The 8,656-nt window shown below is 37.7% G+C and overlaps 1 pseudogene; it reads right to left on the reverse strand.

The window, feature by feature from the left end:
* Nucleotides 1–1,452: 1,452 nt before the first annotated feature.
* LOC137765814 (cilium assembly protein DZIP1 pseudogene) lies at nt 1,453–5,110 on the reverse strand (annotated as a pseudogene).
* Between the last annotated feature and the right edge of the window lie 3,546 nt (nt 5,111–8,656).

Here is an 8,656-nt window from a genome sequence, read left to right on the forward strand (position 1 = left end):
CCCTGCCTACCTGCTAGTTCTCCACAAAGGATAAAAATGCATGTTAAAAAACAAAACAGGTTACTAATGTTTTAAAGCAATTAGTGATATCAATATGTTGAAGGATTTATAATATATGTAGAAGTAAAATATATGGCAATATTAATAAGAAAGGATTGAGGGGTATATAAAATTATAATATTAAAAGTCTTACATTATTCATGAAGCTGCAAATTGCTAACCACCAGAAATATACTACAAAAATATATAGTTAAAAAGCCAATAAAGAAGATAAAAGGGAATAATAAAAAGTTGATTAAAGGAAGATAGAAAAAGATAAACAAAGAACAGATGGGATAGCCAGATAACAAGATAGCAGACTTAATTTCAGCCAAATCAGTAATTATTTTAAATATAAATGGACCAAAGTCTCCAACTAGAGTGATTTTCATTAGATTGAAAAAGACCTAATTTTTATACTTTTTCTTTTTGTAATGGAGGGCTTTACTTGAAAGGTTGACAAAATGAAGAAAGATCCAAAATCCAACAAACCATTTAGTTAAAATGTTACTTTTTTTTGGAAACAGAGTACATATAGTACCACAAAGTATAAAAAATGCAGAAAATGGTTTATATGTACTTTTTGACTGTTAACAATGTCATTGTTAAGAATAAAACTAACTTAGTTTTGTGGTATTTTAGAATATGGGTTGGGCGTTTTAAAAAAGTGAAAAAAACTACAGACATATATGAATTCAGTATTGACTCGATCTATTCTGTTCATAGTATGATAAATTAACTGACGTTTAAACTGGCTACATTTTATTCATAACATATCCAAGGTAAAGATGATGATATAGAAAGGTTTTAAAGTATTTAAAGTTCTAAAATAAAACAACATGCTTACAATGGCTCAAAGCTGCATATGGTAAAAGTACTTCTGGAAAATGTAGTTATCTAACATGGGCCTAGCTATATTTTTATAACTCTAAACTTACTTCTGTATGAAAAATAAGCAATCTACTCAAGATTTCACTGATTCCACTAATTCAATTTTAAGGATACTAACAAAACTTTATAATAAAACACTTCCAACGTGACAACATACATAAGAAAGATATAAAAAAAAAAGGTTTTAATTCAAACCAAAACCTGATATGTTTAAAAAAAAATTCATTTAAAAATTAGTTGAAAAAAATACACTTAAGCACTAGAGTACCGTTCTGAAGAAGAGCTTTTTATGACTTCAGTGACACATTATTTTTAAGCAGCAGCAGTCTTAAACACCTTTATATGCTTCAAAATACTGTTGACAATTTGTTTTTTAATAACTGCATTAGGTGCCACTAAAGGGACTCTTGTTCTTTGAGAGTCAGCTTCCTTGTTATTGTAGGAGATACTGCCAAGCAGGAGCATTAGAGCCGTGTCGGCAGTACTGAAATACTGCGCTACTGCAATACTGCTGGCGTCTGGAAGGGCCTCCTGATGTGTGGGGTGACAGTTACACATCTGAAGAGTCACTCCAATCAGTCTTGGTTACTAAGCTGCTTTTCAATGTGCTGGATTCATCCTGAGGTCCTTCTCCCTTTGGCCCTTTCAGGTTAGTTGCACCCCAGGCACTTGGCAGTTAAGTAGAATTTGACTCATTCTTCACAGGTGGAGGTTCCTTCTGTTCTCTTCCATTTCTTCTCCCCAAAGATTTCTCTTCCTCTAAGGATGAAATGTCCCAGTCATCATCGTCCACATCTGCACACTTTAGATCTTCTTTTTGTTCTTTTTTGATGAACGCCTCAGCAACATTAAACCCACCAACTGGCTTATTCACATTTCTGTGATTTGAAACGGTCTTTTCAACTTTTCCAGTTAATGTTTTAATGGAGGTTCCTGTGGGCTTGGGAGAAATATCAGAGTCCTCAAGTTCACTTCCCTCAGTCCAGTCAGTGTCACTTTTGACGGTGCTCCTTCCAAAGCTACTCTTGTTGCTTTTAGATGACAGCACAGGAAGTAAGTCTGGTGAGGCACAGGCCTGGATGAGGTCCTCATCATCCATCTCTTTCTCTGAACTGAAGGGAGGGGGTCACAATAGTTGAAGACTTTCTGGGAAAATGATCTTCTGTGATATTTTTCTTAACTTTTGGAACAGATGTCCTATCAGTAAAAACAGGTCTTTGTCTAACCAACTGTCTGCTTTTGGGAGGAAGATGTATTGCTTTGGGTATTTCTCCAGTTTAAAGGGTGTCCACTTGAGAAGCACTGTCCCTGTCTGTGGACAGTAGTATGCTCTCCTCCATTTTACAGGTGACCTGACGTTCAGGGAATTCACGAAGTTGCTGAATGTTAGGTACTTGTCATTCCCGCTCATGTCTTGCTGATACTATGGTTCTTAGCACTCTATTCAAGTGGTCACTTGGAATACCACGTATATCTGCATTAACCCCCAAGATTTCCAGTTACTCCACCAAACTCTCCTCCAAGACTGTTCTTATTTCCTTAGCGAGGGAAGGGTTATTCTTCAAAGTTTTCCTTAAATGTATCTTGTCGTTATTTAATTTCTGTTCATTTGCCTTTCCTTTTTCTTCCTCTGAAAGTTCTTCTGTTGGTTCCAGTATGTGCAATGAGAATGCCTGTTCATGTGCCATTGTTAGACTTGACTTAGCATCCAAAGTCTGTGGTGCTGGGGTATTCATAGGTCCAGTTGGGGTAGTTGGCTTAGATTCAAAAGTTTGCCAGGTGAAAGGATTCCCTCTGGCCTCACTGACACTGTTTAATGGTTTCCTGGTAAACTCTTTAACCTGTTGTCTCTGAGTGATGATCAGCTCTTTCTGCTCCTGGAGCCTCTGCCCTAGCTCTTCTATCCTTTTCTTGTAGAATACATGACTTGCATTTAGATCATCTATCATTAGGCTTCGAAGTTTCTCTGTATGTGACAGGAGCCGGCTCTTCTCTTTCTTGTGTTCTTGATGAAGAGCCTGAACTCAAGCTGTCCACTTGCTTTCCTGACTATCAAGAAGTTGCATCACATTTTGGAAATCCTGGGGATGCTGAGGACATTCTTCTTTAAACTCATGTGCATCTTTTAATGTGCCTGTGCCTGACTTGATTTGCATATTGGATTTCTGGACTTCTGACAATTGATATTCTAATGCTGAATTCTTAGAAGTTACTTCTTTAAACTCCTTCATAAACATTTCCTTGACTTTTTCCATTTCATCAACTAGTTTCTCCTTTTCTTCTTTCTATCTATCAAATAACTTCAGAAATTCTTCCTCTTTTGTTTTCTGCATTTCATATTCCTTAGAGAATCTGACTGCATGGGCATGCTGTGCAGCCTCTAGCTGAGACTTGGTGAGCTCCTTCAACATGTCGGTCTCATTCTGGAGCTTGTCAGTCTGTACTCTTGTCTTATACTCTGCAAGATGAGAATCTGCAGGGTGGCAGCACTGAATATGACTTTGTAGAAGACCTTGGTTCATAAAGACCTTGTCACAAAAACGGCACTGGTAATAGCTGGCTTTGGCCTCAATCATCAGCTGCTGGGTGGAAATCAACTTTTTCCTGCGTTTACACTCTTCCTTGAGTAACTTGATCTCACTGGCCCGCTTGGTGAGGAGTTTCTTGCTCTGCTCGCACTAGCCCAGGCCCAGGTGCAGCCACTCCTCCAGGTTGTGCAGCTGCGAGGTGAGGAACTCCTGCGAGTGTGAGTCGAGTATAAGTCTCTTATACTTTTTATAAGAGACTCACTTAAGAACATATATAGATTGAAAGTTAAATGATGGATAATAACATGTAAACTATAAGAAAATTAATGTGACATAAAGGAAAATTAAAATTAAAACCACAGTGAGACATGACTATCCATTAGAATGGTTAAAATTAAAAAGATGGACAAAACTATGTGTTGTCAAGAATATGGAGCAACCAAACTCTCATATACTGGTTGTGAGAATGCAGACTGCTACACGCTCATTCAAAAACTGCTTGACAGATATTATAACTAAACATATTGAAGAAAAACTCGTGCATATGCTGTAAGTAAATAAATAAAAAGTACCTGTACTAAGTGGTTCATAGCAAATGAGGTATCACCTCACACCAGTCAGAATGGCTATCATCAAAAAGTCTACAAATAATAAATGCAGGGCAGCATGTGGAGAAAAGAGAACCCTCCTACACTGCTGGTGGGAATGTAAATTGGTGCAGCCACTATGGAAAACAGTATGGTGGTTCCTTGAAAAACTGAAAATAGAGCTACCATGTGATCCAGCAATGTCACTCCTTGATATATATCCAGAAACTATGAAAACTCTAGTTTCGAAAGATACATGGACCCCAGTGTTCATAGCAGCATTGTTTACAATAATGAAGACATGGAAGCAACCCAAGTGCACTCCAACAGACAATGGTCTTAGGAAGATTGTGTGTGTATATACACACAATGGAACATTACTCATCCATAAAAAAGAATGAAATATTGCCATTTTCAGCAACATGGATGGACCTAGAGAATATTATGCTGAGTGAAATAAGTCTTACAGAGAAAAACAAATACTGTTTGACATCACTTATATATGGAATCTAAAATATAATACAAATGAACCTATATACAAAACAAACAGACTCACAGACATAGAAAACAAACTTATGATTGCCAAAGGGGAAAGGAATGAGGAGGGAGGGACAAATTAGAAGTATGGGATTAACAGATACAAACTACTATGCATAAAATAGATAAGCAATAAGGATTTACTGTATAGTACAGGGAATTACACCCAATATCTTGTACTAACCTATAATGGAATATAATCTGCAAAAAATGAAAAACAAAACTGAATCATTATGCTGTACACCTGAAACTAAAGCAATATTGTAAATCAACCATACTTCAATAAAAAAAATTTTTATTTCTAAGTTCACCATACAATCTTTATTTCTTCTCTTCCAATATTTCTTACATTTTTCTGTAATTAACTTTTCTGAAGCATAAATACCTGATTATGTCTCTTGTCTACTCAGAAATCTCTAGAATCTCTTCATGGCCTAGAAAGAAAATTATGATGCTTGGCATGTTGTAGATACCAATTACCAGTCCACATGCACATGCTTCTCCTTCACCCCCAGTCTTCTCTTCCATGTTCACACCAGTTCTCAGTGTCACAGTCACATGAAATTCATTGTTTCATGAGCATAGCCATACTTTTTAACTTGCATTTATTTAAACCATCTGACCACATGGAATTCCTATCCCTACCTGAAACTTAGCTCAGAAAATTCAGTGCTATGCCTTCCATAAACATGTCTTCAAACACTTTTGAAATTAATTAGCATCTCCCGTGATCTCACAGCCTTTGCTGTATATGTAGTAATCTAGCACTCACCTTGTGTGGAGTGATCTCGTGTTCACCTTGCTCTGCTTTTTCTTTTTCTTTTTTTTGGTGGGGGGGTTAGTTAATGACTTCTCTCTCTCCTATTATAAAACAATATATATATTTTTTAACATCTTTATTGGAGTATAATTGCTTTACAATGGTGTGTTAGTTTCTTCTTTACAACAAAATGAATCAGCTGTACATATACATGTATCCCCATATCTCATCCCTCTTGCGTCTCCTTCCCTCCCACCCTCCCTATCCCACCCCTCTAGGTGGTCACAAAGCACTGAGCAGATCTCCCTGTGCTATGCGGCTGCTTCCCACTAGCTATCGGTTTTACGTTTCGTACTGTATATATGTCCGTGCCACTCTCTCACTTTGTCCCAGCTTACCCTTCCCCTCCCCATGTCCTCAGTCCATTCTCTAGTAGGTCTGCGTCTTTATTCCCATCCTGCCTCTAGGTTCTTCGTGACCTTTTTTTTTTTTTTTTTTTAGATTCCATATATATGTGTTAGCATACGGTATTTGTTTTTCTCTTTCTGACTTACTTCACTCGTAGGACAGACTCTAGGTCCATCCACCTCACTACAAATAACTCAATTTCATTTCTTTCTGAGGCTTAGTAATATTCCATTGTATATATGTGCCACATCTTCTTTATCCATTCATCCGATGATGGACACTTAGGTTGCTTCCATGTCCTGGCTATTGTAAATAGAGTTGCAATGAACATTGTGGTACATGACTTTTTTTTTTTTTTTTAATGCTAAGTTATTTATTTCTTTTTGGCTGTGTTGGGTCTTCGTTTCTGTGCGAGGGCTTTCTCCACTTGCGGTGAGCGGGGGCCACTCTTCATCGCGGTGTGCGGGCCTCTCACTGTCGCGGCCTCTCCTGTTGCGGAGCACAGCCTCCAGACGCGCAGGCTCAGTAGTTGTGGCTCACGGGCTTACTTGCTCCGTGGCATGTGGGATTTTCCCAGACCAGGGCTCGAACCCGTGTCCCCTGCATTGGCAGGCAGATTCTTAACCACTGCACCACCAGGCGAGCCCCATGACTGTTTTTGAATTATGGTTTACTCATGGTGTATACCCAGTAGTGGGATTGCTGGGTCGTATGGTAGTTCTATTTTTAGTTTTTTAAGGCACCTCCATACTGTTCTCCATAGTGGCTGTATCAATTTACATTCCCACCAACAGTGCAAGAGGGTTCCCTTTTCTCCACACCCTCTCCAGCATTTACTGTTTGTAGATTTTTTGATGATGGCCATTCTGACTGGTGTGAGGTGATACCTCATTGTAGTTTTGATTTGCATTTCTCGAATGATTAGTGATGTTCAGCATCCTTTATGTGTTTGTTGACAATCTGTATATCTTCTTTGGAGAAATGTCTGTTTAGGTCTTCTGCCCATTTTTGGATGGGGTTGTTTGTTTTTTTGATATTGATCTGCATGAGCTGCTTGTCAATTTTGGAGATTAATCCTTTGTCAGTTGCTTCATTTGCAAATATTTTCTCCCATTCTGAGGATTGTCTTTTCGTCTTGTCTATGGTTTCCTTTGCTGTGCAAAAGCTTTTAACTTTCATTAGGTCCCATTTGTTTATTTTTGTTTTTATTTCCATTTCTCTAGGAGGTGGGTCCAAAAGGATCTTGCTGTGATTTTTGTCATAGAGTGCCCTGCCTATGTTTTCCTCTAAGAGTTTGATAGTGTCTGGCCTTAACATTTAGGTCTTTAATCCATTTTGAGTTTATTTTTGTGTATGGTGTTAGGGAGTGTTCTAATTTCATTCTTTTACATGTAGCTCTCCAGTTTTCCCACCACCACTTATTGAAGAGGCTGTCTTTTCTCCATTGTATATTCTTGCCTCCTTTATCAAAGATAAGGTGACCATATGTGTGTGGGTTTATCTCTGGGCTTTCTATCCAGTTCCATTGATCTATATTTCTGTTTTTGTGCCACTACCATACTGTCTTGATTACTGTAGCTTTGTAGTATAGTCTGAAGTCTAGGAGCCTCATTCTTCCAGCTACGTTTTTCTTTCTCAAGATTGCTTTGGCTATTCGGGGTCTTTTGTGTTTCCATACAAATTGTGCAATTTTTTGTTCTAGTTCTGTGAAAAATGCCATTGGTAGTTTGATAGGGATTGCACTGAATCTGTAGGTTGCTTTCGGTAGTAGAGTCACTTTCACAATGTTGATTCTTCCAATCCAAGAACATGGTATGTCTCTCCATCTATTTGTATCATCTTTAATTTGTTTCACCAGTGTCTTATAGTTTTCTGCATACAGGTCTTTTATCTCCCTAGGTAGGTTTATTCCTAGGTATTTTATTCTTTTTGTTGCAATGGTAAATGGGAGTGTTTCCTTAATTTCATTTTCAGATTTTTCATCATTAGTGTATAGGAATGCAAGAGATTTCTGTGCATTAATTTTGTTCCCTGCTACTTTACCAAATTCATTGATTAGCTCTAGTAGTTTCCTGGTAGCATCTTTAGGATTCTGTATGTGTACTATCGTGTCATCTGCAAATAGTGATAGTTTTACTTCTTCTTTTCCAATTTGTTTTCCTTTTATTTCTTTTTCTTCTTTGATTGCTGTGGCTAAAACTTCCAAAACAATGTTGAATAATAGTGGTGAGAGTGGGCAACCTTGTCTTGTTCCTGATCTTAGTAGAAATGATTTCAGTTTTTCACCATTGAGGACAATGTTGGCTGTGGATTTGTCATATACGGGCTTTATTATGTTGAGGTAAGTTCCCTCTATGCCTACTTTCTGGAGGGTTTTTAATCATAAATGGGTGTTGAATTTTGTCGAAAGTTTTTTCTGCATCTATTGAGATGATCATATGGTTTTTATCCTTCAGTTTGTTAATATGGTGTATCACATTGATTGATTTGCGTATATTGGTGAATCCTTGCATTCCTGGGGTAAACCCCACTTAATCATGGTGTATGATCCTTTTAATGTGCTGTTGGATTCTGTTTGCTAGTATTTTGTTGAGGATTTTTGCATCTATGTTCATCAGTGATATTGGCCTGTAGTTTTCTTTCTTTGTGACATCTTTGTCTGGTTTTGGTATAGGGTGATGGTGGCCTCGTAGAATGAGTTTGGGAGTATTCCTCCCCCTGCTGTATTTTGGAAGAGTTTGAGAAGGATGGGTGTTAGCTCTTCTCTAAATGTTTGATTGAATTCACCTGTGAAGCTATCTGGTCCTGGGCTTTTTTGTTTGTTGGAAGATTTTTAATCACAATTTCAATTTCAGGGCTTGTGATTGGTCTGTTTATATTTTCTCTTTCAATCTGGTGCAGTCTTG

The sequence above is a fragment of the Eschrichtius robustus genome, chromosome 1 (assembly GCF_028021215.1).
Source record: "Eschrichtius robustus isolate mEscRob2 chromosome 1, mEscRob2.pri, whole genome shotgun sequence".
NCBI classification, from domain to species: Eukaryota; Metazoa; Chordata; class Mammalia; order Artiodactyla; family Eschrichtiidae; genus Eschrichtius; species Eschrichtius robustus.